Source organism: Notamacropus eugenii, chromosome 2 (assembly GCF_028372415.1).
Source record: "Notamacropus eugenii isolate mMacEug1 chromosome 2, mMacEug1.pri_v2, whole genome shotgun sequence".
Classification (NCBI taxonomy): Eukaryota; Metazoa; Chordata; class Mammalia; order Diprotodontia; family Macropodidae; genus Notamacropus; species Notamacropus eugenii.
Window position 1 is genome coordinate 299,101,721 of NC_092873.1, and position 24,210 is coordinate 299,125,930.

Genomic DNA, 24,210 nt, shown 5'->3' on the forward strand with positions numbered 1-24,210 from the left:
TTGATGAAAGGGTTGCTGACTGTTAAGGCAAAGGGGGCAACAAACATATGGAATTAGTTACCCGGGAAGGCTGTTGAAACAAAGGGTATAAATGAGTTCAGGAGACACCTAGATTGGTTTCTGAAGTATGAGGAGAGAGGAGGGGGCCCCAAAACAGGAAGGTGGGTTTGAAAGCAACCAAATAAAAAGCTGGTATGCTGAGCCAGATGGCCTTTTCCTCCTTTGACAATCTCCTCTGTGCTGATGAAGAAAACTTGAGGGAATAAAATCAACTGGTGGAGAAGGCTGGGGTCATGCTTAACAGCAAAGTGGATTTGGGGTAAAATGTAAAGAATGGGCAGTTCAGGACAAAGTTAGTCCCCAGTGACCAGAGAACCTCAGCATTTTTCAATAATAATAATTAAAATAATAATTCACATTTATATAATTATCTTCAGATTTAGAAAGTGCCTTCCACAATAATGATAATTAACATTTATACAGGACTTTTGGAGTTTGCAAGGTACTTTACATATATTATCTCCTTTACATGTACTAATTCCCAGTGAGTTAAGTACTACTATTTATCATCCCCATTTTACAGATGAGGGAACTGGGACAAAGAAGCTAAGCCCAAGATTACAGAGTTCGTAAGTGTCTGAGTCAGAATCTAAACTCAGGTTTTCCTGACTCTAATTCCATCACTCTGTTAACTCTGGCAACAACTTGTGAGGTAGATAGTACAAGTACTGATTTCTCCATTTTAAAAAAATCCCCATTTTGCAGATAAGCAAACTAAGGCTGAGGGGTAATATGACTTTCTGAAGACTACACAGTTAACAAGTGTCAGACTTAAGACTGAACCTGAGATTTCCTAAACCCTGACTTAAAAGCACCCTTGTGTGGAGGTCTTTTATAGCATGAAGATCACCACTGGTGGATATTTTTTTGCTTCTTGACTCAGGGTCCTCACCCCATTTTCCAAAACAACTTCAGTACTGGACAGCCAAATTAAACCTTTACAGTATACAAGCTACAACATATCAGAGACAGCTTTATTGGAGAAGCTACACAGAGAATAACAAAGAAAATCAAACCCACAGTGTCGTCAAATGAGAGCTTCTGGGAACCAGAAACCCAAAGCTGCACATCTACTTCTATCTGAGGATGTAGGTCCTCTGGGGGAAGAAAGAGGGAGGGAGGAAAAATGATGTGAAATCATACAAATGTAGCACAATGTAGGAAGTGATGGAGATGAAGGGGAGATTCAAAAAAGCAATATTTGAGAAGGAAGAGAACGTTGTGATAGGAGAGAATAAGGGAAGATTGTTTGTGGAGGCACATGTAGACACACACACACACACACACACACACACACACACACAACTAAGCTGAGACTTGAAGGAAAATAAGAACCCTGAAGCACAGAGATAAGGAAAAATCACATTCCAAGAATGAAGATACACTGAGATGAAAGGTAGCATATCTAATTCACAGAATTGTATCCATATGAGTTGGAATTTTGAAAGCACAAAAAATAAGAATGGGAAATAAAGCTAGAAAGGTAGGTTGGATTCAAACAGCATAGGGGGTCATAAATGAAAGGATGAGTAGCTTGAATTTTATCCTAGAGGCTATCAGGAGCCACTGAAGTATTTGGAGTAACGCAGTCAGACTTGTAAAAGGGAGCAGGATTGGAAAAAAGGAGAGAAAATGGAGGCAGGCACCAGTTAAAAGGCTGTCACAATTGTCTAGCCAAAAGGTGACAAGTTCCTAATATACATGGTATGTCCCTGTCCTCAAGGAATTTTTAACTTAGTTGGAAAAAAGGAGTAATACATGTGGAACAATAAAAACAATATAAAAGATCATATCTCATCAAATGCTAAATATATGATAATAACTACAGAAGTCCCCAATTAGTGGGCAACAGTTACCTAATGACTAGCAAGCTGTATTGATATCAGAGTGCAGGGCATTTTCAGATGAAATAATTTACCTCCCTACACTGGGAATAAAATCAAATATTTTTGGCTTCTAGGTTTTCACTCCATCTGAAAGATCGTCCTCCCTCATTGGAAGAAAAAAAGTGACCTGGTGGGTTTTACATTCAGAAGATGGGCTCCATGCCCTTTCTGTTACTGTATTTTACCAGAGTGTTGCCATGAAGACCAGGCGAACTTTTCAACAGTATATCAATGCACCTTTTGCATTTTTTAAACTATTACTGGAAAAAGCCGAACTTTTCATCTTATATGGACTTTGTAAAGCTTCGTTGGAGAGGCCAAGATGAGCCTCTGGGATAAACCAAATAATGCTATCTAGTAACAGTTAACAATTATATAATATTTTAAGGTTTACAAAGACTGTATGTATGTATGTATATTCTTATTAACAAATGAGATCATTTTTATACACTTACATAAGGCTTGCTACATAGCAAGTGCTTAAAAAGAAATGTTTTCCTTCATTTGGACCTCATAACAGCCGAATTGAGATGGGTCCTATTACTATGCCCATTTTACAGAGAATGCAACTGGGAGAGTTTAAGTGACCCAAGGTCACACAACTATTAAATGTAGAATTTGAACTCTCTGACTCCATATCAACCCTCTATCCATTGGGTCACCAAGCTGTGTCTTATTGGAATTAGTATCAGATTTGTTATAATGTGTTTCCTAATCTTAAAAATAGGGGAAACTTGGAAAGCTGCTACTCAAACATATAATATATAAAATATGTACTATAATATATAAATATATATTATATACAAATAATATATACATTATATAATATAATCAGCACCATCTTATTTTTCACCTTGTTTCATTCTGATCCCTTCCCCTTTGATTTTCATATACTCTGTATTCTAGCCAAATCAAACTACTTGCCATTCTCTTTGATCACACCAGGTGTTTTCTGGGCACCAATGCGTTTGCTCACCCTGTTTCCCTTTAACTGATATCAATCAATAAGCATTAATTAAATAACCCCCATGTTCCAGTCATTGTGCTAAGAGAGTTAGGGATGCAAAGACGAGTGAAACAGTCCCTGCTCTCAAGGAGTTTACATTCTATTGGTGGGAACAGCATATACACATATAGGTTATACAAAATATATATATGAGGTAAATACAAGGTGATTAGGGAGAGGAAGCCCTAGTCACTGGGGATCTCAGCAAAGACCTTGTGTTGGAAGTGGCTCTTGAACTTTTTGATATATGCTTTTCTCTTTGCTGCTTCCCATTTCAGTTGAAATCCTATACTCATCCTTCAAGACCAGTCCAAGGGTCATGAAGCCATTGCTCATCGCCCCTTCCTTATGCACACAATCCAATTTGGAAATTATCTTTCTTTCCTCTCAGTATTCTAGGCAACTCTGTAGTTGCCTAGAACTATAATTTGCAAAAAAGGTGCCAACCTTTGTTGGTGGAGGGAACATCTTCCCTCACAAGTTCTCTATACCAAAGAAAAAAGTTGTCCCTATCCTTACCCCTAAATCTTGCATAAATTTGTGCCACTCTTAGACATTGTTCATGTTATACATATACATATGCATTGACTAAAGTTGTTAATGGGTTCTGTGAAAGGTCATCATTAGGTAAAATCTCATCATAGGGGACCCTAATTGCATAGAAATGATCAATGATGTTACAATAGAATTTCACAGCCTTGAGGTGATGTTTGTTTATAATGTTATTATCAACTTTATTTAGATTTAAATTTGATTTGACAAGCATTCATTAAAGCCCCCTACTGTATGTCAGATGCTGTGCTGGGAGTCAAGGATACAAAAACAAGAAATGGAAATGGCCTTTTTCCTCAAAGAGCTTGCCTTCTACTTTAGAATTATCAAATGAACTCATAAGCTAACACAAATGTACGTTCAAAATAAAGCAATTTATTATCACATAGGGAAGCTAGCAATAACATCTGGAAGAATCAGAAAAAGCTTCCTGGGGAAGGTAGCACTTGGACTGAGCTTTCAATGGTGCTGGCAATCCTAAGACTGAGAATGGAATGCATTCCATGCATGGAGGACAGTGACTACAAGCTCAGAAAGCTACATCAGTCAGAGAAATGCTATGTAAGGTATGTCTATATTTTATATGAGTTATTTTTGTGTTGCATACCTCCCTACTCTATTGCAGCAAAACTCTTTTTTTTTTTATTCTGTTCCCTCATCTAGTTCTTGTATAATAGGCATTTAATGATTGTGGAATTGAATTGAACTCAAATTGAACTGACCTAAATGTCACACTGGTGAGGCTGATCCATGAGTTACCAATCAAACTGTAACATGGTCATTAAAATTAAATCATGAAGGGCGGAGCCAAGATGGCGGAGTAGAAAGACGCACATACACATAGCTCCGAACCCACAACCCATAGAACGGCTACAGGGAAGTAACTCACGGCAAATTCTGCACCCAGAGGCCACGGAACATTGGAGCAAGGGAGATTTCTGTTCCGGAGAGACCTGCAAACCTCTCGCGGGGGTCCTTTGCGCTGCGGACTGGGAGCCGGGACTGGGAGCTGAGTGCAGCCCTGCCGCGGCACCGAGAGGAAAAGATCCGAGCGGGCTTCAGGGACAGGATCTCCAGCGGCCACACGGGTCCCTCCACCCACAGAGGGACCTGTAAACCTCTCGCAAAAGGTCCGTCGCGCTGCAGACGCGGAGCCCAGCCCAGACCTGCTGCAGCCACGGCCACGGCACCAAGAGAAACAGATCTGAGCAGGCTTCAGGGACAGGATCTCCAGCGGCCACACAAGTCCCTCCACCCACAGGTGATGGGGGTCAGTGAGAGAGTCTCTTTGGCGGGTCGAGAGGGGAGTGGGGTGCCCCCATAATTCAGGCCCCCCCGGGAGGTAGAAGCTGAGAGGCGGCTGCAGACCGGGGCTCCCCAAGCGGGAGGGAGCCTGAATCCATTGTGGAAGGTCTGTGCATAAACCCCCTGAGGGAACTGAGCCTGAGAGGAGGCCCTGCCCCAACCTCAGCACCTGAACATAATCTCATACTGAATAGCAGCCCTGCCCCCGCCAAAAGCCCTAAGGCTGGAAGCAGCATTTGAATCTCAGACCCCAAACGCTGGCTGGGAGGATCAGGAGGAGAGGTGGGTGTGAGGAGAATATTCAGAGGTGAAGTCACTGGTTGGGAAAATGCCCAGAAAAGGGAGAAGAAATAAGACCATAGAAGGTTACTTTCTTGGCGAACAGGCATTTCCTCCCTTCCTTTCTGATGAGGAAGAACAATGCTTATCATCAGGCAAAGACACAGAAATCAAGGCTTCTGTGTCCCAGCCCACCCAATGGGCTCAGGCCATGGAAGAGCTCAAAAAGAATTTTGGAAATCAAGTTAGAGAGGTGGAGGAAAAACTGGGAAGAGAAATGAGAGAGATGAAAGAAAAGCATGAACAGCAGATCAGCTCCCTGCTAAAGGAGAACCAAAAAAATGTTGAAGAAATTAACACCTTGAAAACTAGCCTAACTCAATTGGCAAAAGAGGTTCAAAAAGCCAATGAGGAGAAGAATGCTTTCAAAAGAAGAATTAGCCAAATGGAAAAGGAGATTCAAAAGCTCACTGAAGAAAATAGTTCTTTCAAAACTAGAATGGCACAGATGGAGGCTAAGGACTTTGTGAGAAAGCATGATATCACAATACAAAACCAAAAGAATGGAAAAATGGAAGATAATGTGAAATATCTCATTGGAAAAACAATTGACCTGGAAAATAGATTCAGGAGAGACAATTTAAAAATTTTGGGACTACCTGAAAGCCATGATCAAAAGAAGAGCCTAGACATCATCTTTCATGAAATTATCAAGGAAAACTGCCCTGAGATTCTAGAACCAGAGGGCAAAATAAATATTCAAGGAATCCACAGAACACCGCCTGAAACAGATCCAAAAAGAGAAACTCCTAGGAACATTGTGGCCAAATTCCAGAGTTCCCAGGTCAAGGAGAAAATATTGCAAGCAGCTAGAAAGAAACAATTCAAGTATTGTGGAAATACAATCAGGATAACACAAGATCTAGCAGCTTCTACATTAAGGGATCGAAGGGCATGGAATAGGATATTCCAGAAGTCAAAGGAACTAGGACTAAAACCAAGAATCACCTACCCAGCAAAACTGAGCATAATACTTCAGGGGAAAAATTGGTCTTTCAATGCAATAGAGGACTTTCAAGCATTCTTGATGAAAAGACCAGAGCTGAAAAGAAAATTTGACTTTCAAACACAAGAATGAAGAGAACCAGGAAAAGGTAAACAGCAAAGAGAAGTCATAAGGGACTTACTAAAGTTGAACTGTTTACATTCCTACACGGAAAGGCAATATTTGTAACTCTTGAAACATTTCAGTATCTGGGTACTGGGTGGGATTACACACACACACATGCACACACACACATACATAGAGACAGAGTGCACAGAGTGAATTGAAGAGGATGGGATCATATCTTAAAAAAAAAATGAAATCAAGCAGTGAGAGAGAAATATATTGGGAGGAGAAAGGGAGAAATTGAATGGGGCAAATTATCTCTCACAAAAGAGGCAAGCAAAAGATTCATTAGTGGAGGGATAAAGAGGGGAGGTGAGAGAAAAACATGAAGTCTACTCTCATCACATTCCACTAAAGGAAAGAATAAAATGCACACTCATTTTGGTAGGAAAACCTATCTCACAATACAGGAAAGTGGGGGATAAGGGGACAAGCAGGGTGGGGGGGATGATAGAAGGGAGGGCATGGGGAGGAGAGTGCAATTCGAGGTCGACACTCATGGGGAGGGATAGGATCAAAAGAGAATAGAAGTAATGGGGGACGACAGGACAGGATGGAGGGAAATATAGTTAGTCCTATACAACACAACTATTATGGAAGTCATTTGCAAAACTACACAGATTTGGCCTATATTGAATTGTTTGCCTTCCAAAGGGAAGGGGTGGAGAGGGAGGGAGGTCAAGAAGTTGGAACTCAAAGTGTTAGGATCAACTGTAATGTTCTTACCACTAGGAAATAAGAAATACAGGTAAAGGGGTATAGAAAGCTATCTGGCCCTACAGGACAAAAGAGAAGACGGAGACAAGGGCAGAGAGGGATGATAGAAGAGAGAGCAGATTGGTCACAGGGGCAATTAGAATGCTTGGTGTTTGGGGGGGGGAGGGGATAAAAGGGGAGAAAATTTGTAACCCAAAATTTTGTGAAAATGAATGTTAAAAGTTAAATAAATAAATTTAATTATTAAAAAAATAAAAAATAAAAAAATTTAAATCATAAAAAGAAAATTATAATTAATTAATAGAATTGCCATGACATCAATAAGACCACAAAACTCTATCAATAAAATTGGAACAACCATGATAATGAACACTCCTGTTTATCTATAGCATGCATTTTCCTGAAATTGACATTGTGAAGTAGGTAGAAGAAGCAGAATATGAGATTCTGAAAAATAAGTAATATTTTCACTTTTATTCTTTGTTTCATTAATGTCTAGCAAAGTGCTTGGCACTTCATCATCACTTAAAAAAACATTTGATGAGTCATTTGCCCCATTTTAGGGGGATATGGCTTGCATCCATGGTTTCATTGATATTGGAAACTCAGTGAAGAGATTCTCCATCTCCTAATTCAGATTGGTGCCTTCTCTGCAATTTGTAGTTTTAGAGAAGTGCCTAGCAAACTAAGAGGTTGTGACTTGCCCAGCCAGTTTATGTCATAGGCAGGATTCAAACCCAGTTCTTTTTTGCTCCAAAAGTGGCCCTCTATCCACTATACCATGTGATCTCTCAGGCCCTATTTTAATGATCAAGAAATGGAGATTCAGAAAGATTAAGTGATCTGTTTATAGCCATGCAGCCATCCAGTGGCATGACCAGAAAGCCAACCCATTCCTTCTGATGCCAAGTCTAGTGAATTTTCCACTATGCTACATTGTCATATAACAACCCTAGCAGAGACTTAAGTACCAGCTGTCACAAAGGCTGAAAGAAAGTTACCAAATGCATTCTATCACTGCTTATATGAGTGACTAACTCAGACTCAGATACCAAGCTGACAGTTCAAACCAGAGCCATATCTGGGAGCTTGCCCAGAGTCTTATACTTTTGCGATTCCCAATTATTTTTTTCTTGACAATTGATGACTTCCTGTTTGCCAGAAGGCAGCCTCTAAAGGAACCTCTAAAAAGCACAAAAAGTCTTGTTTGACAGCTTGTGAAAGCATATTTTCATGAGGGAAGTGTGAAGAAATCAGAAACAGAGGTGATAGAGTTACAAATGGCTATTAAAGTTAAAGGAAACAGGACTTGGGAATCCTGCATTAAAGGCAGAGCCAAGGGATCAGAAAACATCACATGAGTCATAGGATAAAACCAGACTACCCCCCACTCCCACTCTCCCACCCCCAGCAACCTAAGATGTAAATTCTAACCACAGGCTTTTAGTGTGACACTGTGTCCCCTTGACCTAATTTTGCATCTATAAAATAGAAGTAAATAATACTAACACCTCCCAGCCTTGTATATAAGCAAGTCTGATCTCTGTTGTCACTCTTACAAAAATAAAGATTGGGGGAGGGAGGTTTGAGAACAGTCTGAGAAGGAGTACCAATAATAATCAATCACTGCACAGCTAATAATTTCATATGATCATTCTAGGCAAATAGATGGCCAAAATATCTCAGTTTGTTAAGTGGTGGCTCAAAAATATTAACTATCTTAACAAGTGCAATGGGTTGATTACAGTTTAATTGATCAGTGATTAGTGAGCTACTTAGCCACTGGATGAAAAACACCAATCCAACCATAAACAAGCAATTTGTTGGTCACTGGTGTCCCACACAGTAAAGGGTAAGTGGGAAGCAGCTATAAACAGGAGACACAAAGTCAAAAAGCTGGAAGAGAAGGGAAGGAATTCCGAGGAATCCAAGGGTATAATCCAGTGGTCAAAAACAAATCGAGGAAATACCTTGTTTTGTTTTGTTTTGTTTTGTTTTGTTTTGTTTTGTTTTGTTTTGTTTTTTTCCAGAACACTGGCTTGGAAATCAGAGGACCTGAACTCAAATTTTAATTTTGTCATTTACTACTTGTGTGACCTTGGGCAAGTTTAACCACTCAGTTTAACCTCCCTGGATTTACTTTGCAGATCCAGAGGTCCGTGGGTCTGAGATCAAGGTCAACTGGCTCAAAGCCAAGCTTAACCCACAAAAAAAAAAAAAAAATGAAAGGGTTAGTAGAACAACATAAAGGGAGGAGCATAGGGCAGTCCAAAGTGGCAATCGTTTTATGGGGTTGGGCAGGGGAGGTGGAGAGGCATGATAGGATTAGCCCCCACCTACTATAGCCTTGACTTAGCTGCAGGCAATGAAGTTGTGAGCTTGATAGATTCTTGTTAGATGCTACCTACAACTATACTATATAATATTATGTAATGAAAACACAAAGCCGCAATCGAGTATCCTTAAAACATTTTTTTTCCATTTAGCCATCTATGATAACATTTAACAAAAAGTTCTTAGAAGCTGAGTTATACAGTGGAAAGAAGAAGCCTGGCTTCTAATCCTGGCTCTATAACTAACTAGCCCATTGCCCTTGCTAGTCACTAGGAATTCCACAGAGTCAAATAACAACACTTTTTCCTCACACAAGCCCTTTGTCTACTTAACTGGAAAATAAGGAAGCTAGTCCAGAGGTCTTTTAACACCCTTCTACCTCTAAACAGCCTTTGGTTCCATAAAACACAGCACAACACCATGCCAATAATATAATTGCCCTCGGAAACTGAGACCCAAGAGGCAGTTTAACACTGTGGAAATGGCATTTGTCAATAGTGTCATAGCACCTGAGTTCAAATGCTGCCTTTGGCACTTTCTATCTGGGAATTTGGACAAGTCATGACCTCCAAGGGCCTAAGTTTCTCCAAAAAGGAGGGATGTTGGACTAAATGGACTCTGAGATCTCTTATGGCTCTAGACCAATGGTCCTATAAGTTTCCACTATGTGGGATGGTATTCCAATCTTCACCATGATATCTCATTCACCCATCTGATGAAGAATAGAAAAGATTAAAGCTGTATAAGAAGGGTGGGGAGGAAAATTAAGCAAGAAAGAAATCAATTTCACTCATTACACTGCAAATATCCACTATATGAAACAGATATGGTGGAGGATGAAGAAGATGAAGAGCTGACCTCAGCCTCAAAGAGACTGGTTTTCAAGGCCCATCACTGAAACACATGACCCTGGACAAGTAAATCAATCTCCTATTCCTCAATTTCCACATCTAAATGAGGGAGTTGTATTTGATGGCCTCCAAGGCCCTTTCAGCTTCCAATTTATAATCCATAAAGAAGAGTCCAAAGCTGTAAGCTACCAATGTTTGAAGACTATGAGGGCTCAGTGACATTTTCCTGAAAAGTGACAGTCCTCAAGAGCCTACCTCAGTGCCCTTTTGCAGGACTCTCAGAACACTGACTTTGAATTCAAATCTTAACTCTGTCACTTACTATTTGTGTGAACTTGGACAAGTTTAACCGCTCAACTTAACCTCTCAGGGCCTCTGTTTCCACAAGTTGGACTAGTTGCTCTAAATCTATGATGCTAGGATCCTATTAAGGGGAGATTTAAGTGGAAAGGGGGATTTGAGTCTCCCGATATAATGGAATATTACTGCATCATAAGGGACAACAACTATAAGGAATTCAGAGAAACATGGAAAATTATGTATGAACTGATGCAAAGCAAACAAAAAGCAGAAGCAAGAGAATGACATGTATGATGACTACAATAACATGAAATAAAAATATTTAAAAGTATCTGAATTCAGGATCATTTAAAAGAAAAACCTTGTTTCCAGAGGAAAAAATCTCACTACGTACTTATTCATGCTTTTAACAAATAGGTAGGGGATCGTGGGTACCAAGTTGCATACTGCAATATGAACTTACTATTTAGTTTTACCTGTTCTTCTCTGTTGGAATGGGAGGTGTCTTGAGAGGGAACACACATTAGGAAGAGACTATAATGTGAAAAATAAGCACGATCAAAAAATGTTTAAAGGGAAAGGCAGATAGATGTAACTGGGTCCTTCTCAGTGCATTAGCATTAACTTTTTCAAATCACTGGATTCAACTCTGTGCATTATTCCCAAATGGTGACTTACTCTTGTCAGAAATACTAATGTGCTTCCCTGGATTCTTCACTCAAAGCCCAAATCTAACTTTAGGCACCAATATGTCTATTTTGACACAGTGAAATCACTATAGTATTGTTGCTTTAAAAATTTTACCCCGATATCTCCCCAGTACCTTTTGATCACAAATTCCAAAGTTCAACACTTTCCATTATGTTATTGCATTTACCATCGTATAGGATCATAAGATCATGGGTTTAGAGCTGGGATAGACCTCCTGGATTCCAAGATATAATTAGATCTTTAGGATTCCCCAGAGGATGGACCAATACTTGTAATGGTTGAGGAAGTCCAAATCTCAACGTCATCCTCAACTCCTCATTCTCAGTCACCAGCATATCTAATTCATTGCTGAATCTTATAATTTCTGCCTTCACAATATCTCTTGTATATGTTTCCTTTTCTTTCAATCACATAACCACAACCCTAGTTCAGGCCCTTATCACCCTTTGCCTGGACTACTAGAATAGCCCTCTAATTGGGACCCCTGCCTTGAATCTCTCCCCATTCCATCTTCCACCCAATTGCCAAGGTGATTTTCCTACAGCATAGGTGTGACTATGTCATCCCCTTATTAAGTTAGCTCCAATGCATCCCTGCTATCACCAGAATCAAAAATCTCTTGTTTGACATTTACAGCTTTTTACAGCTTGGCTCCTTCTTACCTTCCCAGTCTTCTTACACATTACTCCCTTCTATGAGTTCTACAATCTAGGTACATTGGCTCACTTCACTGAATCACTGCATCTCTCATCTCCATGCCTTTGCACTAGCTGTCCCTCATGTCTAGAGTGCTCTTCCCTTTCACTTCTACCTCTTAATGTCCCCAACTTCCTTCAAGACTTGGCTTAAATCCTAAATTTTTCAGGGGTCTTTGCTGATCCCCCAACCTGCTAGTACTTTTCCCTTTGAGACTACTTTCTATCTACTCTGCTTATACCTTGTATGCACCTAATAATTTGCATGTGGTCCCAGTAGAATAAAATATCCTTAAGCGTAACCATTGAGAACAAATTTTTCTCATTGTTGTTCAATCATTTCCAACTCGTTGTGATCCCATTTGGGGTTTTCTTGGCAAGGTTATTGGGGTGGTTTGTCATTTCCTTCTCCAGATCATTTTATGGATGAGAAAACTGAGGCAAATAGGGTTAAGTGACTTGTCCAGGGTCACACAGCTAATAAGTGTCTGAGGCCAGATTTGAACTCAGGAAGATGAGTCTTCCTGGTTTTAGGTGCAGCATCCTATCTACCATGTCACCTAGCTGCCCCTGAGAGCACATGGCAAGTCTTAATGATGCTTATTGATTAATAGTAAGCACTTAATAAATCTGTACATTTAAATTAATTAAGGTGAATCAGAGAAAAACCCATACATACTTTGCTGTGACTCTTAGATCCATGTATGCACAAATGTAACCCTCATAAATTTCATAATCCCAACATGACAGGTTTGTGCTATGCCTGAAATTGGGCTACTTATTGTAACTTCTTTTCCCAGACCTTGAAAGGTGCTCTCAATATGCTGCTCTATCTTGTCTCTTTTGCTCTACTCTCTCCTTTTATGTCCAAGCCAGAGATTTTGCAGAGCAGAGATAGATTACATCTGGTCAACACCAATATGATATTTCCCAGTCTGATAATACACTCTAATCAGTCAAACAAGGGGAAGGTTTTGCCAGATCATTCATGTATAAAGGTTGTACACTTGACATGTTAAGAACTACAAAACTTCACGTAAGAGATTTTACAATATGTTAAGAGTATGAAAAAAACAGGGAAACAGGAACTCAGAAAAGGAGACAGGACAGGAGGAATAGGTATGACTAGATAGCAATTCACATCAACAGGAGGCTGGGTGTGGGGGGAAGAGAATGTTATGAACTAAAAGTTCAATGTAGGTCAAAAATTTAACATGGTAAAAAATTCAACAAAATATAAACAGAGAAGGATCTTTTTTAATGTGATAAAAGTATCTATATAAGCCCAAAACCTAGCTTTACATGCAATGGAGAAACGCAAGAAGCTTTTCTAATAACTGCAAGAGTAAATAAGTATGCTGTCTTTCCCCTGCTGTTATTAGACATAATTCTAAATATTCTACTAATTGCCAAAATAAAAATGTCTTTAAAATTAAATATAGGTAAAGGAAAATCAAAATTATCTTTTTGATGATTACATGAAATTTTATTTAGAAATTCCTAGGAAGTCAGCAAAGTTATAAGGAGACAATGAGTATCTTCAGCAAAGTAGCAAGTTACAATATAAGCCCACAAAAATCAATGGTATTTCTAAGTAGCAGCAATATAATTCAAAAGGAATAAGAGAAATAAAAGCTTTTTCATTCAAATTAACTACAAAATGTATAAAACAATCTGGGAGTCAATTTACCAAGGGATATACAACACCTGTATAGATACAATCCTAAAAAATTCCTTATAGAAGTAGAGAACAAATTAAAAAATTAAAGGGATATTCACTGTTCATACTAAAGCCATGCTATGTAATAAAAATTAAACCATGCTTAAGTTAACTTACAGATTTAATGCCATTCCAATCAAGCTACTAGGAATAATTTGCAGAAACAGACAAAAATAACATTAACTTGGAATAATAACAGATCTAGAATAACCAAGAAAATAAGGGGGAAATAGAAGTGAAAGGGAAGTAGTACATCCAGACCTCAAAGCAATAAACATCAAGACTATTTTGTACTCAGATTCTCAAATGAACCTAAGATCTCATCACTTTCAGAGTTCTTTCAATGATACAGATCACAATCTACCCATCCTGTTAGACTTTTGTCCATATTCTCCCAAAAGTTCACCTTAGGGAGTCAACCCAATTTTCCAGAAACCTTTATCACTTTCTCTTGACATCAACAGGGAACTAGTGAAGTAGTCTAGCTATCCACAGGTGATCATCTGCTTTTCCCATATTAGTAGTCCATTTTCTCTTCCTAATACATAACTCATGACTTGATGAGCACCAAACAATCAATCTCCACTGATGAGGATCATCCTATCCCAATGAATTTTAAGCTGCAGGTTACACTAACAAAAATATATAAGATCAAAAGCCATTTCCCCAAAGACAAATTGTCAAAGGATATAAACAATTTTCAAAAAAGAAGTATTATAAATCAAAACCGCTCTGAGAGTTTATCTCACACCAAGAAAATTGGCAACAGTAACAAAAGATGTGAACAATCCAAGTTAAAGGGATTGCTGAAGGACAAGAGCAGTAATGCACTGTTGATGACTGTGAATTGACCCAGTCATTCTAGAAGACCATTTGGAACCGTGCAATCAAAAAATGTGACTAAAATGTCTATACTCTTTGACCAAGAGATTCAACTGCTAGCCATTTACCATAAGAAAGTGAATGATGGGAAAGGGAGATCATATAAACCAAAATAATGCACTGTTTCTCATGCAAAACATGAAAAACAATGATTAAACAAGATGTGATGCATTTATGTAATGGAATATTACTAAGCTTTAAAAAACAATGATTATGACAAATACAGAAATTCATGGGAAAATTTATATGAATGGATGTAAAGTAAAAATAGGAAAACAAAATGCATGACTATCAGAATATTAATGGAAAGAACAAAAAGAGAAAAACAATTGAAACTAAATTCTGTGAAAATACAATGACCAAAATCAGTCTCAAAGAAGAGTTAGGAGAAAGCACCTCATTCCCTTTTTTTGAAAGTGTGGGAGACCATGTGTACAGATCAACCACATGTATTGCCAGACTTTTTTCAATATGTTGGTTGGTTTTACTGAACTTTTTTTCTCCTTTCTTTCTCCATAAGAGAGGTATACTTTCTAAAACACAGGAGGTGATATTCCTGTGATATTGTGCCCTAGTCAGATCAGATCTGGAGACCTGTCATAGAATCAGAGAGCTAGAGCTAGAAAGGACTTCTGGGGCCACCTAGTCCAACCCCCTCAGTAGAGGAAACAGAGACACACAGAGCCTATATTTTTTGCCCAAGGTCACACAGGGAGTAAGCTTCAGAGATGAGATCTGAACCTTAGTTCTCTAACACTAAAGCCAATGCTAGTGTCTGGTTCTGGGCAGACATTTTAGGAATGACTTGGCCGCTAAGAAAACATTCAGAGGACAAGAATCAGGATAGTGAGGGTCTCTGAGTCTGAGCTATAAGATCAGTTGTTATAAGGGGTGGATTTCTGGATTGGGGAGGGAGAGCCATACGAAGATCATTTGAAAGAACAAGGGATGTTGACATCTTGGAGCAGTGAAGATTTAGGGACAGCATGGTAGCTGTCTTTAAGTATTTTCAAGGCTATCATATGAAAGATGGATTCAACTTGATCTGCTTGGCAGAGTTTTGAGCAATTGGTGAAAACTATAGAAAGGCAGATTCATGTTCTATGTTAGATATTTTTTTAAATTGCTTGACAATTTCCACTATACAAAAGTGAAATGGGTTGCCTTGGAACAAAAGAATTCTCAAGCAAAGACTGACTGACCACATGTGGATCTTTTATGAGGGAGGGATTCCTGTACAGCTACAAGCTGATGTAAATGCCCTCTCCAACTGAAAGATATCATAATTTCATGAGCAGTTTCAGTAGAGTGGTAGCCATCGAAGCAATGTTACAGAGGGCTGAGTTGTTGTATGGATGGAGAGGAGGAAGGGGAAGCATCAAGTCCAGATAGACAACTATGTCTACAAGTTTTACACTGAAAGAAGAGACAAAGACAGGATGGCCACTAAAGGAAATCACAGGGAATGCTTGCTCCTTGTTGTTGATTTAAGTTACAAAGACCTAAAAACATTTATAGACAAAGTAGAAAAAGTGATAGTATAGAGGAGAGAAAGAGGGAGGGAGGGAGACGGAGAAAGAAAGAGAGAGAGAGAGAGAGAGAGAGAGAGAGAGAGAGAGAGAGAGAGAGAGAGAGAGAAGGCATAAGGGATAATGTATCTTCAGTCCTCATTTTTTCTTCCAAGCTTGTAACCCATAATAATTGCCTACAGAACATCTCCAACTGTCCCTCAGTTACTCTTAAATACCTCAAATTCAATATAGCCAAAGCCAAATTTATTCTTTTCCCAAAAATATGCCTCTTATGACTTCACTCTTGCTGCCAATTGAACCACTATTAAGCTAGTCTATCAAATTCAAGCAATTTCCATGGTCTGTGTTTCTTCCCTCTCCATCATCTCCTATATCCAGTCAAACCTTTGCTCTTTTTTCCATCAATACTCTTGTATAGACCCCTCATTGCTATCCACCTGCACTTCAGCAATACACTTCTAATGGGGCTTCCTCTCTCTGATCTCTCAACCAATCAGTCAAGAAGCATTTATTAAGCACCTTCAATGGACCTGGCATTGTGCTCAGTGTTGTGGATACAAAGACAGAACTGAAATAGTCCTTGACTCCACAAGACTTTTATTAGGGGTGGAGGGGGAGTCAACAGGTAAGGTATACAAAAAATAAATACAAGGTAGTTTTGTTGGGGAGGCAGTAGCAGCAAAGGAGATGGGAAAAGAATTCATTTTGAAGTGGCATTTAAGCTAAAGTTTGAAAGAAATTAGGGATTTTAAGAGGTAGAAGAGAAGAGGGAGGGAAATCCAGACATGGGGGACGGTCTGAGCAAAGAAAGGTATGGAGATGGGGATGGAGAGTCATGTGCTGAGGACAGTTTGGCTAGATCTCTCCCTACTTCAAACCAATGTCTAGCTGATCTTTCTCATATGTAAACATGTTTATATCACTGCTCTATTCAAAACCCTCCAATGATTCCCTGTTGTCAATTTCATAACATTTAAATTCCTTGGCCTGGCATTCCAATTCATCTATAATCTAATAACATCCTATCTTCCCAGCCTTATCTTCTGCCACTGCCCTCTATGTACTTTATGCTATTTCCAAAATGGAGTATTTTCTGTTTTCTTTATAAGTATCACAATTCCTTACTGTTATGGTTTGGTTCATATTGTTTCCTATTTCCTTTCCCCCTTAGAAAGACTTACTATTTCTCAAGCCCATCTCAAATGCCAATTTCTCCACAGATCCTTCTCTGATATCCCAATCTATAATAATTTTTGCCCTCTCACATATGACATTTTTTCCTTGAATTTCTCTTCTAATTCATATAACATTCTTTGTTCTCATAATACATTTGCCATGTGTTAAATTGTATCATAGGCATTTGTGAATATGACTCATCTCTCTATTAGACTCTAAGTTCTTTCAAAGAAAAGATTGCACCTTCCCTTCTATTAACACATAATTATAATCTACCCGGCACTTAATAAATATATTATTTATCTATCATTTAATAAATATATGTTGTATTGAATTGAGAAAAATATCAAAAGAAGTAGGAATTAAGAACACAGTATCTCTTTTCCTAAGGGAGGAGGGAAGGAACAGAAGTTTTCAAATAGAGAACAGAAAAGTTGAGGCAGTTCAAGTCTGTTGTCCTCAGTCACCAGGAAATTCAGTGCTATGTAATGGGGGACTCATTTTTTGGTGAGAGGAAGACTCAAGTTCAAATCCTGCTTTGGGCATTTACTATTCTGTGAACCCCAAAGAGTGACTAGATATGCCATAGTAGGTAGAGAATGGGGCCTGGATTCAGGAAGACTCATGTTCTTAAGTTCAAATCTGGCCTCAACCACTTACTGGCAGTATGACCCTGGACAAGTCACTTAACCCCCTGCCTCAGTTTCCTCATCTGTAAAACGAACTGGAAAAGGAAATGGCAAACCACTCCATTATCTTCACCAAGAAAATCTCAAATGGAGTCATAGTTGGACACAACTGAAACAACAGAACAACAAAAGACTCCCCCAAAACATTTCATCTTTCCCAATATCTGTTTCCTCATCTGTAAAATGGGAACAAAACTAGTATGTATCTCAAATGTTGTGAGGATGAGAACCAACTGTGATAAGTGTGAAAAGTGCTTTGCAAACGTTTGCCATATAATTTTTAGTTGTTTCAATGAAGTTGGAGGTGGAGTCATCTGCCAAGCAAGGTAAGCAGGAGTGTGAGTGAGAACCTGAGAATACTGAGAAAGATTTGCAACAACCACTGCTGAGAATTCAATAGGGCAAGCAGCCCATTCTAGTGGAGGGAGCCAGAAAGACCTGGATCCTAATTCTGATACATATTGCTTATATGGCTATGGACAAGTATCTTAGCCTCATCATGACCCAGGTAACTAACTAAGATTGTAATTTTCTAATTTGGTGTCCCTGATCTCAAAAAACTTGCAAAACAATTTGGGAGATAAAATGCCAATCTATGAAAAGCTAAAGGATCACATAAATTTTAAAAAGTCAATAGAAAAGTTCTCATTAGCCAAATAATTTGCCCCCCAAAAAACTACTATTGGAGTTGGGAAGACAAAAGACATGTAGTGGGGGGGCCTTGTACTTTGTTATCTCAGCGGTTCCCATGAAGATCTTCTATAAGTCTGAAAGAGAAAACTCACTTGAGCCTGTACCCATAGATTTTTGTTAATAATTCCACTGGGTACATTTACAAGCCCAAATTCACATGCTAATTTTCAGAAGGCTGCTTGCACATTTCAGAATGAAGAAAGCATGTTTTTGCATATTAGCAAGCAGTCTCCTCAAAGGAGAATACAGAAATTCTATCAATGTCAAGGCTCCAGGATGAGCATCGAAAGAGAAACAAACCTGTTCATCTCACGATAGCAAGCATTTGTCTCGCACGTTAAACTTTACAAAGCACTTTCCACAGGTTATCTCTTTGGATCCTCATGATAGCCCTGTGAGATAGGTGATATTACTAACTTCCTTTTACAGAAGAGAAAACGGAGATAAGCAAAATGCTAAGTAAGGGTCACACAGGTAGTAAGTGTTGGAGTCAGAATATGAACTGAGTCAAAACTGAACTTCCTGATTTCAAGTGTTCTATTCAGTATACCATTTATCCCATTTTAATTCTGGATTGTTATTTTTTCCCCTGAATTTAACAAAAGGAAAAAAAATTAAGGAGGAGGGTAAAATGAGGGAGAACTAAGACTATTATGGATTCCTGGGACCATCAGGATTTCTTCCAAATTTACTCTAGAATAGCAATCCTATAAGTATAATCTGTAGAACATTGCTACTTAGATACATATTCAAACCCCTTATTTAGAAGATGAGGCAATTGAAACCCAGAGTAATTTGCTTATTCACACAGTACTCAAGCCTCCTCCAGATGGTTTACAGGCTGGTCCAAAATGCACAGGTCATCTCTGCTGAGTTTCTGAGCCTTTTAGCTCATGGAGGGGGAAAAAAGGTGGAAGGGGTGAGTACAGGACTTTGCTCCTGAACTATATATACATATATACATACATACACACACATATATATAGGTATGTAAATACATACATCTATACATGGAGGTTGAAAAGCCTTGCATAGATTGGACACAGTAAGTTCATACCTCATTCTTCCTTCTCCCCACCCAACCTACTCACACAACCCACACACTCATTCCTTGACATTTCTCTCCCACCCCATGTGTCACTGTAGCACAAAATTGTAAAGATCAGGATGCCCAGAGGGGAGTGATTCAAAGGGCACTGAGCCCCAGGAAGGGTAATTTTTGGTGGTAGCAAACAAGAGGGGATAGGTTGGTTCTTCAAGCGAGCCATGTGCTACAAAGTTTCCAGATCCCTGCTCAAGGTTTGCTTTATAGGGAAAGACTTAGATCTGTGTTCTCAAAGCCAAAGCCAAAGTTCTTCTCAGTATTTTCTCCTCCTCCCTTAGTAGACTCATCCAGACCATTTAGCTCCACCTGCTCCTCTCCTCAGCTAACCCCTCCGGAGAGAGGGACAAGGAAAGCTTCTGTCCCATGCTTACCTTCTTCAAGGAGACGGTGGCCTCCAAGTTCAGCCCAAGCTCGGTAAGCTCTTCAGAGGAGGACACCCTATAAACTCCTAGCGTAGTCATTCGTCTTCTGCTGCTTTCTGAAGGAATCACGGGTGTCACTGAGACGGCACTGTTCATGTGCCAAGCCTGCAAGGACTGCCCTCTGATATGGAGCTGCACTGTCCTTCCAAACCCCCACCCTCCCAACCCCCTCAAGCCCTAGGAAACTGCTGGCACCAAGGCAGTGGCATTTAAACCCGCTGTCACAGATCCCACTCTGATCCCTTCGTGCTGGGCCAATTTAGCATTTGTCAGAGTGACCTGGCCTGAACTGCATTTAAAAACTTCAGGGATGATGCTGTCTCCTGGCTCCTCTCAGAGTAAAGGGAGATTTCCTGAGCCCCTGGGGCTGATTGAAGCAGTCCTCTTCCTCAGGAATGAGGGCCAAACTGGCTTTTCTCTAATGGTCTGCTTCCTGCTCAGGTAGCATGTCCTGGGCTTGTGTCCTTCTGTTGGAGACCTCTCCCAAGGAGACCAAGGACACATCTCTGTAAGGTTGATGCTATTTATGAAGTCAGAGTTAAAGGGCAGAGGAAAGGAGGAATAAAGAGGTAATCACTGGGAAAATTAATCTCTGGAAGCCAACTACAGGCTTTGTTTATGACTGTCAGCTTTGTTACCAAGATAGCGTTTACTGGAAAACACTCAGGAAACACCTGCTGGAAGAACTCAGGCCCACCTGCTGCTCCTGAGTAGCCAGGAAGAGCCCATCTTTGCCCCCCATTCTCAGGGTGACCATGGGCAGCTCTTGGAAATGCCTGACATCATTTCACATCTCAGAAAGCTCTCCACCAGCCCTGGAAATAGTCATGCACCTACTCATTCCATACATACTTATTGTTTATATCTTTATTTGTGCTAGTTGTCTTCCCCCTTTATATAAGGTAAGTATATTGAGGGCAGAGATGATTTCATCTTTCTCTTGGTACACCCACTGTCTAGAACAGAGCAGATGCTTAACAAATGCTTTTTGATTGATTGAAGCATGACAAAATTATCATGGTATCATAGATTTAAAGCTGAAAGGATCCTTAGGGATCATCAAGTTCAACCCCACCATCTTGGACACTGAAACATTGAGAGGGCATGACTTGCCAAGGTTGACCCAGGTATTGTGCCTGAAACAGCATTTGAACCCAGGTCTTTCTGACTCCAAGTCCAATGCACTATCCACTATATTATCCCAAATTCAATCATCTCTTGGTGTTATCTTCACAGAAGCAAATTTAAAAAGTCATTGTATTTCAGAAGAACTATGACTTTGTTATTGTAGGTATTCCTTTTACCTCAATACAGAACACATATACTTTGGGATATGGTCTTTGTGAGTTACTCTGGCCAAACAAAAAAAATGCCCATCAAAGGCTCAACATTCTGGTGAGGAATTTCTCACACTTAGGTGGGTACTTGGATGCCATCCACTTATGTGGTACATTGCCAGGCCAAACTCAAAGTATACTTTACAGATTAGGAGAATGTACCTGACTTTGTGGTCCATTGGCATAGTCAACAATAACCCAAAGTATAATGAGGCATCATCACAGAATTTAAGCTTAAAAATTAAAAAGAACAGAATAATAGAGAAGAGGAAATGCTTATTAACAAGGAAGTTTTATACCAGGAGGTCTTTTTGTACATGGAAACTTTTGGCAACCTGGTGAAGTTTATGGAGTCTTTCTCAGAATAAAGTTTTTAAATAATTTAAGGAAATGCTATGTTTTAATTAGAAGTTATGAAAATAATGGTGGGTTTTCTTCTTATCCATGTTCATGGATCCCCTGAAATCTATTCATGGACCTCTTAGTGGATGTGTGGACCCCCAAGTTAAGAACTGTGTGGTCTATTAGCTCAATTCCATGGACCCAAAGATGAAAGGCAGTTCCCAAACATGACTTACCACCACTATCACCATCTTCTTGTTCCACTGTCCCTCATCAGTCTGGTAGACCTAGGACAGAACCCAGGCTGAGTCCTTCAGAGACACCCTGTCTTTTAAAAAGGCATCATTGTTTAGCCTCTCCCCATTTCTGGGCAAAAGCCCAACAGCTCAAAGAATGTGGTTTTAGGATCGTGGCATCTAATCCATTCAAGGATTATTTTCCCCCCTACTGCTCAAATGGGTGTGTTAATCATCACCTCCCTTTGTTCTGTAATAAATTCAGCTCTGGCTAATTCTAGGCTTCTCTGCATCACTGGAGTTTAAAGATGGCGTTTTGACAGGTCAGATAAATGGAATCAATGGACCACCAACCAGTCAAAAATCTTAAGTGGTTTAGGGAGCATGTGGAAGTAATCTTTTCAAAGAATTCACAAGTCTGTAGGATGGGGACTTATTGATGGCGTATGTGCCATTGTATACATTACAGTACAACTCTATAGATTGTATTCTGCATATAATCAAAACTGATTCAACAACCAAACACATTTTAGTCATTAAACCAAGTGTAAAGCAAGTATTATCAGTAACAAATCAAATTACAATAAAATCCGCCACAACATTTTTGGAGGACCAAGAAAAGAATAGGATAAGAAGAAAATTGTATTAAACAGTTTTTTAATGCATGTAATTGTCAATAGAATTGAAAATATAAATAAGCAAATAAATAAACCATACTATTTTATGTGGTGTTTACTAATTGGGAAGATCTCATTTAATTAAAAGGATAGTGATGATCTACGACTTCATCAGTGTCAGGAACCCACAGATAAAGAAGTGCCTTCTACCAATACAAGTGAGTTTCCTAGAGCACCAAGGAGTTAAATGACTTACCCTGGATCATATAGTCAGTACATGCAAGAGGCAGGACCCAAACCCAGGTTTTCCTGGTTCCTAAGCTGTCTCTCTATCTACTAGTAATACATATCCAGGCATTTTTTGTTGTTGTTCAGTCATTTTTCAGTTTCTGACTCTTCCTGATCCTATTGGGAGTTTCCTGGGCAAAGATACTGGAGTGGTTTGCCATTTCTTTCTCCAGTTCATTTTAAAGATGAGGAAACTGAGGCAAACAGAGTGAAGTGACTTGTCTAGAGTCACACAGCTAATAAGTGTCTGAGATCAGATTTAAAATCACGAAGATGAGCCTTCCTGAAGCTAGGTCCAGGACTCCATCCATGGTGCCATCTAACATAGATATAGATATATGATATGCATGTATATATATATATCATATATTTAAATAGGTATCAATCATTAATATATGTATTGATCACGGATGGGTGTATGTGTATATATGTATGTATGTGTATACATGTTACTTATACACATACACATATAGTTCACATATATAATATATATGTGTGTATATTACATATATCATTATATAGTACCTACTATGTGCCAGGTACTGTGCTAGGTGCCTTTTATAATTGGTATCTCATTTGATTTGATTATAAAGTTATATGTGGGATATTTATTTGGTCCAGACCTGTGTTTCCACCAGTGCGGGAGTTTTTCAGTATGGAAACTCTCCCTGTTCCTCCCCATGCAGATCAGCAATTCATCTGTAATTTATAGAAAATGATCTGGGATATCTTGAGGATAACTGATTCTCCCTCGATCACCCAGTAAATATCAGAGGCAGATCTTGACCTCAAGCCTTCCTAACTGCAACACCGAGATCTCGTTACTATACAACACTGCTTTGTGGTTATATAAATAGTATCCATAACTTTGATACTCTAAAAGCAACTATGGATATAATAATCACTTGAATTCAAATAATGCTTACAGGTGTATAAAAAGTTTTATATACATTATTTCATTTGATAACTCAGGATCTATTTCTAAAAATCATAAATAAATTGTTTTATATCTAATTATTTGAAATGCACTAAGTATATCAACCATTTAGAGGAAGCCTAAAATGAATATTTGGATAGTGAAGGATATCTGTAAAATGAGTGTCATTCACCCCTTAATGTATCTTTTATATAAGATCTAATTCTTGTATATCAAGTTTTCTCAATGTGAGGCATATTGGAATTTCTGTTCAGTTGTTCTGTTCAGAGGTCATCTAATCTAACTCTTCAATTTACAGGTGAGGAAATTGATTTTTCAGAGAAGTTAAGAACTTGGCTCAAAGTTGAACAGATAGACCCAGATCCTT

The 24,210-nt window shown here is 39.0% G+C and overlaps 1 protein-coding gene across 1 annotated transcript in view; it reads right to left on the reverse strand.

Moving 5' to 3' along the window:
• The window catches only part of TBX15 (T-box transcription factor 15), a 145,425-nt gene that overhangs the window by 63,454 nt on the left and 57,761 nt on the right, over positions 1-24,210 (reverse strand). The gene's annotated exons all lie outside the window — the stretch shown is intronic.